This window comes from Juglans regia, chromosome 14 (assembly GCF_001411555.2).
Source record: "Juglans regia cultivar Chandler chromosome 14, Walnut 2.0, whole genome shotgun sequence".
NCBI lineage: Eukaryota > Viridiplantae > Streptophyta > Magnoliopsida > Fagales > Juglandaceae > Juglans > Juglans regia.
In genome coordinates this window covers 20,419,259-20,436,416 of record NC_049914.1, presented here as the reverse complement: position 1 = coordinate 20,436,416, position 17,158 = coordinate 20,419,259, and the positions used below count along the sequence as shown (strand labels likewise).

At 41.1% G+C, this 17,158-nt stretch overlaps 1 long non-coding RNA gene across 1 annotated transcript; it reads right to left on the bottom strand.

The window, feature by feature from the left end:
* Positions 1–1,719: 1,719 nt before the first annotated feature.
* Positions 1,720–7,433, bottom strand: LOC118344498. The gene is made up of 3 exons (XR_004798305.1): positions 7,361–7,433; positions 2,760–2,867; positions 1,720–1,911 (listed from the first exon to the last, which is right to left on the bottom strand). It is a non-coding gene; the product is annotated as an uncharacterized LOC118344498 (long non-coding RNA).
* Between the last annotated feature and the right edge of the window lie 9,725 nt (positions 7,434–17,158).

The following is a 17,158-nucleotide window of genomic DNA, read 5'->3' as shown; positions in this document are numbered from 1 at the left end:
TGGCTAACGGGTTGCGTCTACCAGTAGCGCCAACCGAAACTTTCAACGTGCGAATAGCTAATGGCGACAAACTAAAGTGCCAAGGGCGTTTCGACCAGGTACGGGTGGACTTGCAAGGCACTGTTTTTTCCTTAACTCTCTATTCCCTTCCTTTAATCGGGCTGGATTTAGTATTGGGAATCCAATGGCTGGAAATGCTAGGATCCGTGGTGTGCAATTGGAAACAGTTGACCATGGAGTTCCTTTGGGAGAACCAGACCAGACGGTTGCAAGGGGCAGATGGAGGACACATAACAGATGCATCAATGAAAGAGCTATCCAAAGAGGCTCACCAGAGCCACACGATTTTTGCCATCTGCTTACAAGTCAATACTAAGGGATCAACCGAAGAAATACATCCTGAGGTGCAGGAAATATTGCAAGAATTCTCGGAAGTATTCCAAGAGCCCTCAACTTTACCGCCAGCAAGAGACATAGACCATTTCATCACACTCAAAGAAGGAACGGAGCCGATCAATGTCAGACCATATCGGTATGCATACTATCAAAAGGAGGAAATAGAGAAGCAAGTTCAAAATATGTTAAACTCAGGCCTCATCCGACCCAGTACAAGTCCCTTCTCATCACCAGTTCTTCTAGTGAAAAAGAAGGATGGAAATTGGCGTTTTTGCACAGACTATCGTGCACTTAACGCCGCCACTATAAAGGATCGCTTCCCCATTCCCACAGTAGATGACATGTTGGACGAACTCTATGGTACGTCGTACTTTACGAAGCTGGATTTAAGGGCCGGATACCATCAGGTACGAGTGAATCCTCCGGATATTCAAAAAACCGCTTTCCGCACTCATAATGGACATTACGAATATTTGGTTATGCCTTTCGGCCTGTGCAATGCACCTTCAACTTTTCAGGCTTTCATGAACTCAATATTTCGTCCTCACCCTAGAAAATTCATACTAGTTTTCTTCGATGATATATTAGTCTATAGTCCTACTTGGGACCAGCACTTGTTGCATATTAAACAGGCGTTGATGATACTAAAGCAACAACAATTCTTTGTCAAAGCTAGCAAATGTGCCTTTGGACAACAAGAACTGGAATACTTGGGGCATATTGTCACCAATCAAGGAGTTAAAGTCGACGATAGCAAAATTGCCGCTATGGTGGCATGGCCACGACCCTCTAACATTTCCGAGTTACGTGGTTTTTTGGGTTTGACAGGATACTACAGAAAATTTGTCAAAAATTATGGCATTATTGCACGGACCCTCACCAATCTCCTTAAGAAGGGCCAATTCGGGTGGCATGAGGAAGCAGAAGCTGCATTTGTTGCTCTAAAACAGGCCATGACAACCACGCCCATACTTGCCATGCCCAACTTCAACGATAAATTCACGATTGAAACGGATGCATCGGGCGAAGGAATTGGAGCGGTATTAACTCAGCAAGGCAGACCAGTGGCCTTCATGAGCCGGGCACTTGGAGTGGCAAAGAAGTCTTGCGCAACATGGCCTTAGATGTGGGGTGGCTCTGATACCATTTGTTATAAACCCACTAGGTAAAACTCACCCTTGAAAACTAGCTTATAAGGGAAGGGTGCCTAGGAGCTTATAAACCATCAACTAATCCCATACTTAGTCAATGTGGGATCGTAACAAAAACTGAAGTATATATGACTCTAGGTATCAACTCAAAACAAACAAGTAACAACCACATTAACAAAAAATAGAGTTCTCTTGGAAAAGAGTTCAACAAATTTGCTTGGACTCTCACTGATGTACTACGAGAGAACAAACTTGGGATGAAAAACAATGCTCACCATGACAACATCACCAACAGTTAACTGGATGACATATATGCTAGAGAGAGAGAGAGAGAGAGAAACTTCTCAACTAGTCCAAGAAAATCCTGCAAAATAAATTGTCAAAGATGAGCAAAGCAAAGAATCCTAATTCAAGCACATCGTTTTGATGATTTACTGAGAGCAGGCAAAGGCAGGGAGAAAAAAAAACTTCTCAACTATTATTTTGATGGTTTACTTAGAGCAGGCAAATGCAGCTGAAGAATGCAAGTGCAAGCACATCATATTAGGAAAACATAATGCAAGCATATCAGATATATCTTGTCCAGTTGATGACAAATAAGTTCACAAATCTATTATACTAATTTTATCTAACAAACAAAACCGATATAACAATGTCAATAAAAAATTTAGTTGCATCATAAAGATTTATATTTATTGAGAAAAAAGAAAAGAGAAGGAAATGACAATGACACAAAGGAAATGAACAACAATAACCATTTTCTTTCATACTTTAGTTTCAGAAAAGCAATAAAAGGAAGTCCTGTGGAAGTATTAATTACCACCTGCAGAAACCTAATAGAGGAAGGAAGTTGTTTTGGTTTTTCGAAGAGAAGAGTGTTCAAGCAATGTCTCATTTTTCAACTTCAGTAGCTGCAGAGGTTTAGTAGGCGAGGAACTATTTTCTGGTCATGTTCGAACGAATGAATTCTACCTTATTGAGCATACAAATAAAAATAATAAAGTATAGCATACAAAAAGCTAACAAGTATCTACTCAATTATTAAACATGGTGGCAAATGAACAAGCAAACGCCCTATCCGAAGCAATCAAAATTTGACATCTCACAGCAAAAGCTCATAAAAAATTAAGCAAATTCATAATGAACAAAAGAAGAGTAACAAAAGTAGAAAATAATTTTCAAGAGGAAGAAAAAGAAGAGAATAAATATTACCTTGTGAAGTGAATCTATGATGGGAGACAGTAATGAAATGCTACATTGTTCTAAATGGCTCCTCCTCTTCATTTAATCCATATAGTCAATTATGATACGGTATACTATCTGCAAACACATGATGAAATAAATACAAGTTTACTACACATGTTGAGAAAAGTGGTCTTTTCTTCAATGGTCAGTCTTTAAGACAAAATATCAAAGGAGAAATGCTTTTACATCACAACACCAATTACTAGGTTTTCTAGTTATCGAATCTCAATCATACCAAATACATAACTAAAACTAAAATCCATTACTAGGGACTGAAGTTAGGGTTACAAAAGTGTTTGAGCCAAAATACATTACTAAAAAGTACAGAGCACAAACTTTTTGAGCCTAAATCGAAAACCTTACACTGTCTAATTTGGAAGTGTTGCATTAGATTCTCCACTTACCCAAGAATTAATGTTTCTAAAATATGGAAAGGAAGACATTTTAATATTAAATACAAGAAGATTACAAATATAACTTACCTAGGAAAATTGCCCAATCCAACACTTTTAAAAGATTGCTTCTATCCGATCAATGCATTTCAGCCATAAAAGCAGCATCTTTTACAATATTTTAACTCAAGTCAAGTACTTCATGTATGCATTTTATGGTTGCAACTTAAATAAAGAATCCAAAATCTATAATAACTGATCCCAAAAGCTATATAACAACACGTTCATCATCATAACTTAGCCTAAAGACAACAAATCACTACATATTAATATCTAACGGCATGAGAAGGACTTCAAGCCTCAAGGTATTGGTTAAATTAGGGGTGGATACTTCAGAAAACAAAAGCTACTTGAGTATATGTACATGGCAGTACAAAACAGGGCAAACTACAAACCAAAATAAAGGCAACATAAGATATTTGAGCAATCCTAACAACTAATTAACCTATCCAAACAAGATCAATGAACCCAAGCGAGGGATTGAAGCTAGGGTTAAAGGACTAACCCCAAAATCCAACAAAATCGAAAGCCTAAGAAAATAATTAAGTATCCAACCATCTACACAAAAAATTAAAATCTGAAAACCATTCTCTAAGCTAATCACACAAACTACAAGAGGTAGGTGGATCGTTCAACAAATCCTTGAGCTGTAGCGGGATGATGTTCTTGCAAAACAGAGAAATTTATGAGAGAAACGAAAAGACAAAGGGAAAAGAGAGAGAGGGAGAGAACCTACAGAGATGAAGACCAAGTGGAGGAGGTGGCAAAATACCTTGGGCTTCGGTGGTGCCATAGTGGAAGAGAGAGGGACTAAGTGAGATCAATTATAGATCTAGAGAGAGATATGTAACATGCCCGATGGTAGGTGTTTGGGTAAATAAAAAATGTGGAAAATTTTAAAAAAATAGGTCAGATTCGAGGTTGACCTTGCCTCCAATAGAAGAAAGAAGATACTTGAAATTATGTTGTATTCAGCTTCTAGATACCTTACAATTGCGTCATAAACCACTACAAATACTGACCTCTACTAACTAGTGGGCCCTAGGCCAACTTAACAAGACTCTAAAAATAAAGACAACTCAAAATTGGCCATAAAATTGGCCATGGCCCGACTCACGACTATCTTGAAAATAAAAGAAATGGCCACAGGCATACAATGAATAGGAACAACCAAAGCCAACACTCCACCACTGTTCATGTAAAGGAGTGTGACAAACCCTCACTCTTCAAAGCACCTTGTCCTCAAGGTGCGGTTGAGTTGACCACAACATATTCATCGTTACCCTTTTGATTCCTCTAATCCAGCCAAGTTGACAAAATCTCGAAAGTTGCTCTAATTTGCCTCCTGTTCCCTATTCAAGTGCTTTATGAAATTCTGATCAGTTGTTCTATTGTTCAATGTGTACCAAATTATTTTCAGATTTCCCCATGCAATAAGCCACTCAACAGCAAGTGAAAAAAAATGAACTATGACATATTTGTAGCCTGATATTCCAATGATGAAGGCTTGGCTTCCCACCACTGCAGCAAGTATGGCTATTACCAAAACAAACCATTTGAAGTCCTCCAATACATATACAAAAAATCCAACAATCTCAATTAGAGGATTCTTAGATAAATAGGCAGCCTTAGCTGCTTTCTCCTGGGATGGTACAAAGAATAAAAGAAAGGGGCCCATAATTGAAAGACCTTCTTTCTCCTTTCTTACAAGGGTATCAACAACAATGGGAATCATGCAAGCATGTTGCTCTATTGTAGAACTTGCTCCACTTGTCTCCACAATATCCTTTCCGGCTAAATAACATTTCCAAAACTTGACTACTCATGAATTAATAAACAAGGGCTGGTCCTTTTTACTAATGAAGGTACTGTCATGCAACAATGTATTTTTTATTGAACTCAGGCACACAATAAGAAACTTCGATAGGCCTTTTGAATTTTTCCCAACCAATCCACTTTGGCCATGGTCACCTACATTCAGAATCCTTAGAGTCCTACCGTTGATGTTTTTTATATATAAAGCACCAGCAAAAAATCTCTTCTGAGTGCCTCTGTTCCTACCTTCATGAATCTCATTCATCTCTTCCATTGCTCGCCTTGCATCATCTAGGTTATCAAAGTTTACCAAGTCAAAACATCTAGAAGTCCCATTGTTTCCCTTCGCTATAACCAAACTAGCAATTTCTCCATACTTGGAGAGCTTCTTCCCATCCTCTAACGTGGCAACTTTACACTACAAAACATTACCAAATTTTTTAAACAAATCCTGAAGCCCAGGATTATCCATTGCATCACCCAAATTCTTGATGTACCCATAAATAATTGAGTTCCAATTAGCAAGATCCTTTTCAGGAATTTTATCAAACAGATAAAGGGCCATAATTCCAACCATAATACCATCATCAACATAAAACAGACCTCTATTATTGATACGGGTAAAAAAGGGATATGCTCCTTTCCTTTATCAAAGGGCTCAAAAACACCCCTTAGCGGTAATAAATCAAGCAAATGAGGAGCAAAAAATTTTTTACCCCTCCAATTCTCAGCAAACTCAACCCCACCTGTTACGACCTCAATCTCAGAATGCAAAACTTCAGCATTATCTAAGATGCCAAGTTTTAAAAGCTTAACCACCTTAATGCTCTAGGCCTCAAATAGCTCATTAAAATCATCGTTATCCACATAGACTCCAAGTTCTACAAGAACAAGTGAAGCTAATCGGACAGACTCATTTTCTACTAGGGGAGTTGGAGTATAGGGCTTTAGTAATAATGAATCTCTGGTGGCCCAAATCGGGATGCCATGACCATAGATCCCATCTACCTTTCTCTTTGTTAACCTCCACTGCAGCACAAGCAGCCTTCCAGAGCAGTCTTGAATTCCCCTGAGTAGGAAGTCGTGGTTGACTAGGGCCTCAAGCACTCTAGGCTGGCCGCTGCTTCATCTCCCGACCAACACAACCTGTGAGAGCTCGATGGTCGTCTGGCTACCGAGCTGCACAAATGTGTCCTGCAGCTTGTTGACTATTAGAATCCTCAAGTGGCCAATGTTGTCGAAAGTGACTGAGAAGCGGACAAGACTACCTTGTCCGCCATGGATGAATAGAACTGGTGTGGATGGAATTGAGGTGGCGATGGAGGTGTAACTACCCGTAAGGTTAAATTTTTTGAGAGATCTATGGTTTGGGATTAGTATGGCTGATTTTTTGTGGTAAGGGTGAGGAGTCAAGAAACTGAAATTTGATCCCACCTAGGCAAACTTCCATCTGATGGCTAGGCCTTCTCCTTTTATGGTTAGTGTGTAGTTATTGCTAAGGATAACCGACGAATATGAAGGAAAGAGGAAATAATCTCTACGAGGAAGGAAAAGAAATGAGAGTCAGAAGGGGAGTGCTGAGAATTAAGAAATCGATTTTCAATTTCTAAAAGAATTTCTGACAAAAGAAGAAAGAGTCATCTTTGGATAACACTTAGCCCATTCTTCCTCTTCCTGCAACTCACGAAGTAGTTGCTCCAGATGGTTAAATTTTCATCAAAATCCTTCCTGCCATCATTACATGTTGATGGAGAATTTCAAGATTTTCATGAATTACTTCCATTGACTTATTGATTTTGCTGAAGGATAAAGAGATTCCTTCCATTATAACATAGAGATCGGTATCTTTCTGATACTAATTTGTAACAAACCCGATGATAGGTGTTTGAATAAATAGAAAATGTAAAAAAATGCAATAAAATAGGTCAGATTCGAGGTTGATGTTGCCTCTGAGAGAAGAAGGGAGATAATGAAAATTAAGTTGTATTCAGCTTCTACATACCTTACAATTGCATCCTAAGCCACTACAAATACTGACCTTTACTAATTAGTGGGCCCTAGGCCAACTTAACAAGACTCTAAAAATAAAGACAGCTCAATCAAGGCTAATAACATTAAATTGGCCATGGCTCAACTCACGACTATCTTGAAAATAAAAGATATGACCACAGGCCAATACAACGAATAGAAACAACCAAAGCCAACAATAACTTCGCTCTCATGTATGGGAGTGTGACAAGAGACAGAGACAGAGGCAGAATGAGTATCAGAAAGAACAAGACGGCGTAGAGAGAGACTCACCTTGGAGGCGAGGAGACGACAACGCAGCAGCAAGCAGTCGGTGTGAGGAGAGGTGAGTTTCGGATTTCACTAGAGGAGAAAGAGTGTATCAGGTGTATAGTAAATTGATTTTGGGCATTTTCTCCATCAATAAGGCATCACATTACTTTTTACAGCGATCAACGTGTCGTTGTAAAAGACATATAGCATGGCCAACCAGTTGATTTTTTGTCGATATTATTTGTTGCAACAAAAAGTCATCGCAAAAGACTTTTGCAACTAAATATGAGTCACTGCAAAATATTTTGGCTGCAAAAACTATATTTTCTTGTAGTGATTCTTATTGCGACGAAAAAACGGTCACAATAGGTATAAAGTCACCATAAAAGATTACACAGTGAATTCCCCCATCAGCATTTCCCAACTTTGCGCTGGAATTCGTTCGCGAAATGACAAACGTAGCAATTGAGGTCCATTCGTGGCGATTTAGTTTGTGGCAAAATGAAAACTGTCTCAAAAGGCCTATTTTATTGTAGTGATACCAGCTTGAACTATCAATTCTTAACCATTTACACTATCGGTTAAGATCCAACTGTTAAAAATAAAGAAAAATGAGATATTTTAGTAGATTTCAACCAAAGGGGAAAATATTGTTCAAGTAATTTAATAGTATATAGGGATGGAACCAAGATAATTTATTGGCAGGGGCAATTGAATGAACGTGGAATTATATAAAAATTTAATTAAGATCTATATTCAAATTATACTTGTATCCATTATTTGTTCTTAACAAAAAACAATGACCTAAATAAATTGTTTCTTAATATCTATTAATTCATACTCAATCCAGTATCAAGTTTCAAGATAGAGCTCTATGTTTTATAGATTTTAAAAGTTATCTATTGTTAATGTCTAAATTTGCATGACAGATTGGAACGAAGGAAAGAATTATCTTCGGCCCATGATGGTGATTCGGGCTTCGATACGGTGCTATTCACGTTCATCCATAAAATAATAATAAATAAGCAAATAGAAATAATTAAAGAGAGACACAGATATTTATGTGGTTCGACATAATACCCTACGTCCATGGGTTGTTTGGGGTAAAGTCCACTATGATTAGTGATTTTACAATCTCTCATGTCCTAACATATCACTCAATACAAAGGAGGAATTCAGTCTAGGCATAGAGAAGTCATCCCGAGCCTGTGAAGAGTCCCCTCCTTATATAGAGGTCTATTTTTTTGGAGTAATTGAGTCTAACTTATCTTGGGAAGCCTTTTCCTTATAGGAGTCTGAGTCAATTTCTTTTGACTTATCTCTTCCTTGTTTTATCTCTTTCCTGCCTTATTTCTTCGTTTTATCACTTTCCTTATTATCAGCGATAGGTTTTCAATGGGTTGGACCCAGTCAATTTAATCCCTAACAGATGTAACGCCCGTCCTTGTGGTGGGACTTTTTCCAAAATATTTTTATAAAAGGACGACGGGAATTACCGTCCTATTTAAAAATTTTCACTTGCATACCTAGGGTGCGAGACTCCATGTTTATAATTTAAAATGTGCTTTGGGATAAAAGAGGTTTACAGCGAAAAACATAAATCTTATAATAAAAAGGCCTCTCGTACGTTTAAAACTCGTGCCCTAGACTTCTGTGCTCTTCCCCATGAGCCGTGTCCATCTCGATCATGCAGTTCCTGTGGGAGGGGACATGCATAAAAACTAAAATGAGTCGAAGACTCGTAAGGATTACTTCATACAGTTAAAATATCACAACATAGGTTTTCATTCATGCATTCATCACTCGTACATACTATTACATACATGCATACGTGCTTACGTGCGTTCGTTTGAAAACTTCACTCAATGGGGTTTTTCTCTTTTAAACATGGGCGTCCTTTTCGTAAAACGTTTCTCCCATCAGTGCCTTCATTTCTTCAAGAGTGAGTGCATGTTTACGTGCATACGTGCGTTCTTTTGAAAACATCACTGGACGGGGCTTTTCTTTTTAAAAAGATTTCCTTTCTTTAAAACATGTCCCGCGTCAGTGCCTTCGTTTCTTAAAGGTTCGTACATTCGTGCGTTCGTACATACATGCATACATTCATTCATTCTTATCACTTTCATAGGCCAGTACACACTGTTACGCCCCGTGTGTTTGGGGTTAGCAGTCTTCTTTTGGACCCGGATTCCGCCCATGGCCATGGATTAGAAATCCCTTTCATAGGGGGCAGCACTGAGTGCACTTCTAGTACTACTTACCCAGCATTGCAATCTGCCCATTCATTGGTACCCTTTCATTCATTCATGTGGCCGTTACGTATCTACATACATTCATGCTTTCATTTCTTTCTTTCTTGCTTTTCATTCATTCGTTCATGTCAGCTCGAAAGAGCTGGAGCTTTCGTTCAGTTCATTCTTTCATTTAGCAGTCATTTCTTTTCATGAGAAAATATTTCTTTTCGTGAGAAAATATCGTTTGGGGTGTAAGCCTGAAAATCATCTTTTCGTCTTTCAGTTCATTTCAATCCTATCCTTTCTTTAACAGTTCGTTCGTGGAAAACTTCATTTAAGAACATACATGGGCTTAAACGTCAGCTTTCGTGGCATCCCTTAGGCATCACCTTGAACGTCGTCAATCATGGCGTCCAGGAGCATCACCCCGTGGCGCACATCAGAGCGTCAGTTCATAGGATTCACAAAAGCATCCATTGTCATGCCTTTCATGCATTTTCATCAGTTTATGGATTTTCTCTGAAAATACATACAATAGATACAGCTTATATTCATCCATCCACATGCGTACAATTAATACTTTGGTTGCATAAAAAGTGGCTGCCAAGGAGGGGCCGTACATACTTATACCTTTGAACACTTAGTATTTTCTTTCGTAAAACGTCTTTAGTCTTTTCTTAAAGCGTCATGAAGGAAAAGCTTTCGTTTTCATTTTCTTTTATCTTATAAAGACTCTAGAAGAGTATGAGCGTAACACTTACCTGGACTCTATGCTATTTGCATGTCATGCAGTCCATTCATGTGCTTGTCAGATGGCAACCTACATGCATACACATAACCTTAACGTCATTCTCTATTCAATGCATAAGCAACTTAAACTAGAAATAGAACTACGCTATACTTGGAACACTCTCCTTCTATCCCATGCACTTACGTGCCCTTTACTTTGTTAAACCCTTCGGGGACCACTTACGGTCCCCACATCTTCCAACTCAAAGTCTTGCCTTGAGTGCTCATCCACTAAAGTGAACCCTTGATTCACCTTAGAATTAAGACACTAAGACATTCGTCTTATTCTTCTTACAACCACATTCGACGCATGATTCCGACCGATGGAATCACACATCTCAATCCTAACGATGCATCCGTCATTACCTTCATGCATCTTAGCCCACACTAAATCCTCATTCCCATCCATACAAGACACACAGATCTAAACCAACTCTGAGGCTTAAGCACGTTGCAACTATGCTCATGACAGATTACCCATTACATATGGTGAATCCATCCGGCACGTGTCTCTCACCATGTTACACAGGTACCTTACCCCTTTATCACCTAAGATCAACATATAACATGTTGATCATCTGCTCGTAGGGACAAGAGCCATACTCCGATACCAATCTTCTCTTAACCCGGCTAGCATGACTCTTTATGCTACCTGTCCCTTTTGACAGTTCATCCCAACACTTAACACGACAAGACTCCATTCACAACTACGCCTTATGTCATGTCACATAGCCCGAGATTGCTCCAGAGCTACACTGTGACCTTGTCGCGTTACCCAACATTCTACTACGTCAACTCCTGACTCATCACGAGTACGGTTCCTCACGTCACATCATCTCGTCACGTTCCCATTATGCCATTTCTACACTTTAACACTTCACCCATCATAAGCATGACTTCTAATAACCACGTCACTTCGTGACGTTGCCCAGTCATGCTTCTGCTGTGTACTCTTACACTTGTTCTACTACTTCGCCCATCACAAGCATGACTGTCAATAGTCATGTCACTTCGTGACATTCCTCAATCATGCTTCTGCTGCGCACTCTTATACTTGTTCTGATACTTCACATATACTCCTAGCCATAAGTCCATCACAGTGACACTTGCCACCTCAGACTACAGGCTATGCCATAACTACTTCAGAACACTGTTCCATAGTTCTCGACACTATCCATCACGTTCCACGTCCATCAATCACATAACCATCCTTATTTCTGCGACATGCCATAGGAAGTGTCGCTGCCACGTGGAGTACACTCCACGTATACTCCCTTCATACATATCACGCTACATCACCACTATAGCACACCTGCCATATTGTACATCACTATATCACATGGAGTACACTCCTTGTGTACTCCATCCACATGCATTATGCCACATCACCACTATGGCATACATGCCATATGGTGCGTCACTCCACTACATGGAATACACTCTGCATATACTCCATGCACGTTACACCACATCACCACTATGGCATACCCGCCATATGGTGCATCTCACCATCTCATGGAGTACATTCCATTTGTACTCCCCACATATACTACACGCCACATCACCACTATGGCATACATGCCATATGGTGCATCTCACCATCTCATGGAGTACATTCCATTTGTACTCCCCACATATACAACATGCCACATTACCACTATGGCATACATGCCATATGGTGCATCTCACCATCACATGGAGTACATTCCACTACATGGAATACACTCTGCATATACTCCATGCACGTTACGCCATATCACCACTATGGCATACACGCCATATGGTGCATCGTCCACCACATAGAGTACATTCCACATGTATTCCCCACATACACCATACCCCTCACAGAGTACACTCCTTGTGTACTCCCTTCATACACACTACGGCACATCACCATTATGGCATATTCACCAAATGGTGCATCACTCCACCACATAAAGTACACTCAACGTGTACTCCTTTCATACACACTACGACACATCACCATTATGGCATATCCGCCATATGGTGCATCACTTCACCACATAGAGTACACTCTACTTGTACTCCTTTTACATACGCCATATCACCACTGAGTACACTCCACTCATATTCATCTTGTTCCACAATACGCCAGGAGTGTATATTTTACATATACTCTCTTTGTCTCACATTACGCCACACACAAAGTACACCCAGCGTGTACTATTCTCATTCCACATACGCCACGCCATCATTATAACCCATACTCCACAACCACATTACACGGCACAGTCCACAACACTACACAGCACACTTCCCAAATATGCCCAACACTTCTCAGCACACTACACGGCACAATACACCTCCATCCAACACAGATATGCCAACACTTCACTACACAGAATGCCCAACACTTCATCACACAGCACCACATCACAATACCACAACTCCATTAATACTAACAGCACAGTCCACAACCTAGTCAACTAATCAATATCTAACATAATTAACGAAAGATAGAGGGTTATACCATCGACGGGATAACCCTTGCTTTGCTCATTGATCGTCACAGCCAATGATATCGGAAGAGTCGTACGTGGAGGCTAACTCATGTACGGTGACTGTTTAGGCGTTTGGATAGCTAGGTGTGGTCTTGGAAGTGCTCATGGTGGCCTTGTGATGATGGCAAGGAGCATAACACGGCGAATCTAGCCGTGTGCAGTGGCGGTCAATCACACGTAGTGACTGTCCATCACGTGCAGTGGTTGCCCACCACAGAAAGTGGTGGTTTGGACCTAGGGCTCGACTAAGGGAGGTGCGGTGGATCTCGTGGTGGCATCGAGGTGGCGCCACGGTGGGTCACGATGGCAGATCTGGCCATACCGTGGAGGAGAAGCTGTGGGAGAGTGAGAGAGAGAGTGTGCTTTCGTGGGTGGCAGATCGGGGCCATGGGAGGTTGGGTTGGCTTGGTGGCAGCCTGAGGAGGCTGGAGGTGGTGGTTACCACCCGTAGGTGGCGACGCACGGCGGTGGAGGACATGCAACCCGTGCATGCGTGAGGGGGAAACCCATATGGTGGAGAGAGGCTATGGGCCTCGGGTCACGTGGGGGAGGAAGAGGGAGGTCCATGGTGGTGCTGGGTGGCCGTGTAGGGTGGCGCACGGTGGGGAAATGGCTTAGAGACCCATTTTGGGTACTTTCCGTGGAAGGAGAGGAGGGCTGCGTAACAAGGGCTGGCTTCGGTGGAGGATGATGGCCGATGGAAGGGGAGGTCACCGTGGGAGCGGTGGAGCCATTGGACGACACAGTGGCCTTGAGCCCGTTCGGGCTTGGGGTGGATCACGTATGGCGTACGCTGGAGAGAGGGAAGAGAGAGGGAGTTACGGGAAAAGTGAGGGAGAAAGAGAGGGGGTCTGGGTATTTAACCCAGTCCCTTCGTCTGGGGATCCACGTAATGATCTAAGGATGAGGAATTAAAACACTGATTTGAAAACGGCTAAAACATTAACTTAATTAAAAGCACTTAGAGGAATTAAGGTAAATATTATTTTAAACTAACTTTAGTTTATAAAATAAAATTCTTCATCCTTAATAAAATGCTGAAGTCTCACTTAACATATTTAAAAGGGTTAAACCATTTAATTAATAAAAGTTCTCAACATAATTTAAATCTCATAATATCTTAAATAATTGAAATCATTTTAATAATAATATTAAAATAATTTTCGACAATTATAATATTTTTGGAGCTCTTCAATAATATTATGATTATCGTATTTAAGATCAATATTAATTCAATAACAATGGAAATACTCCTTATAAATATTTCTAGCATATTTAAAACACTAGGCATGCCCTAGAAGTCACACGATATCTTCGAGACAAGCCATCATGGTTCGACACGCATAACGTGACTCGCAGTCGCTAGCGAGAAGGGCAGATGATCACATAATCTCTGCCTTCATGATTTGCTTACGTCATAAAGACGAAACATACGTCAGAAAGAATAAGCGTACGTAAGAAGAAGGAGCTAGGCATTACAACAGATGCCCACAATTTTTAAGGTCAACTTGTTTATCAAAAAGACTTGTAAAATTTTCAAATCAATCGTGATGGAGATAACCTGTAAAAACCATAAAAAAAAAAAAAAAAAAAAAAAAAAAAAAAAAAAAAAAAAAAAAAAAAAAAAAAAAAAAAAAAAAATTATGGGAACTAGTCCATAGTTTTTCACTGTTATGCAATTCAATGGCGATCTCCATGAGCGGTCCTCAAGAAGAACTTGCAAAATTTGTAGTAAAGGCATTCGAGGATGGGCTTCTGTATAGTTCGTTTGTAAAAACATTTGTGTGATAATTGAGTTTACTGGTGATTGCATGTGATTGTTTATCATTAGCAAAGTGTGCATATTTCCGTGCTCAGTGATCGTTTTTGGTTTTCAGTGGCATTAGTGGATTTTGCCCCATACTGAGATTTTTTGTTGGTGTTTTTCCGTTTTGATATAGATGTAAGAGTTTCTTTGTAGTAACCCACGCTTAAGTGGTCAAGGTGCCCTTTGACTCCCTAGATCCATCATAGGTGGTTACTGAGCCTATTGACTCATTCCTGAAGGACACCCATGCGAGGCGATTGTAGAGCTCAGAGGCTCGTTCTCAAAGGTAACCCCTCTGGCGGCCGTTGTAGAGAGTGAAGAAACTCGGCTTGTACTTGGTGGGAGGATGTCTCGACTGCATAACTCTAGCAATGGGAGTATATTGGGAGAATGCCTCAACCGCGTAACCTTGGTGATGAAAGTGTAGCGGGAGGATGCATCGACTGCATAACTCTAGTGATGCAAGAGTGTAGCGAAATGATGCCTCGACCGCTTAACTCTGACGATTCAAGTGTAGTAGGAGGATGCCTCCACTACGTAACTCTGACGATGCGAGTGTTGCAGGAGGATGCCTCCACCAAGTAACTCTGGCAATGTGAGTGCAACGAGGGGATGCCTCGACCGCGTAACTCTGGCGATGCGAGTGTAGCAAGAGGATGCCTCCACCATGTAACTCTGGTGATGCGAGTGTTGCGGGAGGATGCCTCCACCACGTAACTCTGACGATGCGAGTGCAGTGGGAGGATGCCTCCACTGCGTAACTATGGTGATGCGAGTGTAGCGGGAGGATGCCTCCACCGCATAACTTTGGTGATGACAATATAGCAGGAGAATCTCGACTGCGTAACTTTGGCGATGAGAGTTTAGTGGGAGGATACCCCGACTGCGTAACTCTGGTGATGCAAGTGTAGCCTGAGGATGTCTCGCCACGTAACTCTGGCAATGCGAGGGTAGCAGGAGGATGCCTCAATCACATAGCTCTGGCAATATAAGTGTAGCGGGAGGATGTCTCAACCGCGTAACTCTTTGTGGTGGGAGACAAAGCGCAACTGCACTCTGTGGTAGGAGCTATAGCTTGATCGTACCAACAAAAACAAATAGGTTTGATTAAATAATCCAAATCACAAGTTTAAGCTTTGCAAACCTAGGCCATCTCACTTGAGTGTGGTGAAGGTCGGTGACATGTGGGCAATGCACATTTGCAACCATGCTTTGGTGACAAAGAGGACAAGCAACCGAATGGTCTGTTCTAATGACAACGAATTAATATGCTCGAGCAGTGCTTGAGAAAGGCTTTGCAACCAGTATTTTGCACCACTCAGGTGATCTCAGCGAAGTATATTCTCGGGGCATACTGCCACTAGCTTTTTCGTGGAACCACAAGGAATTTTGAGGGAGAAAAAATCAAATTTATTAGTAAAAATAAAATAACAAGTTTGAGAAAGACGAACCAAAACCATTTAGTCGTTGCTCTTGATCCCACTTTGACTAAGATTGTTCACTACTGAATTATTTTTGCACAGGAAAATTGTTTGTCGATCTTGAGCATTTTTGTAGCAATAAAAAGTGTTTACGATTTTTATTTGTTCACTTTCTTGGAGGAGAGCCAAGTTCAAGTTCGACTCAAATCGCTCAATTTTTATTTTTTATTTTATATATATATCAAATTGTATCACGGAGCAAGACTCACATACATGGCATGGAATATACTGTGTATGGCGAAGGACACTCCACGTAGTGAGCAATTGGCAAGGAACACTTTGTGTGGTAAGCAACTGGGGAGAAACACTATGTGGGCATGCAATTGGCAAGCAGCACCCTCTAGGCGAGCAACCGGTGGAACTCAAGTATGGCAAGCAAACCATGGATTGAAGTCATTGCAGTGAGGAGGCGCACCGATAGCAACCGGTAGTGCCAACAAATGGAACTGGACCACAGCACTGGGGACATGAGGACTTCTCATGGTGGTGCTTACAGTGGAGCGAGGTAGAGGTTTGTGGCAGTTTCACGGCAGTACGATCATGGTGGTTTCTTCCTAACCGTGGTTGTGGAGGTGCTCAAGAGGAGCTACTGCGGTTGCGTATCGTCACGAATTGTTGCAACTTGCATGGCTCACGAACGGCGATGGTCATGAGGAATGACGTTGTCCTCGGGAACCATCACGCTGATGAATGAAGAAGCCGGCGAGCTAGATGATCACTCCCATTGATCTCATCAGCTCACAGTTACCACAGGAGCTCATATAGAATTGTGCTTGGTGACGAGGGAACGGAGAGAAACAGTATGATGGCTACAGAAAAAGCTGAAGGTGCTTGGTGTGGCCGTGGGTGGCTCCATGAGCTCACGGTTAGGCTGGGTTGGAGAGCACATTGTGGTGTTGGCGTCGGGCAGCTCCTACAGCGAGCTTCGGTGATGGCTACGAGAGCTGACTTCGAGCAAAGCCTCCATTACCATGGACAACCGTGCC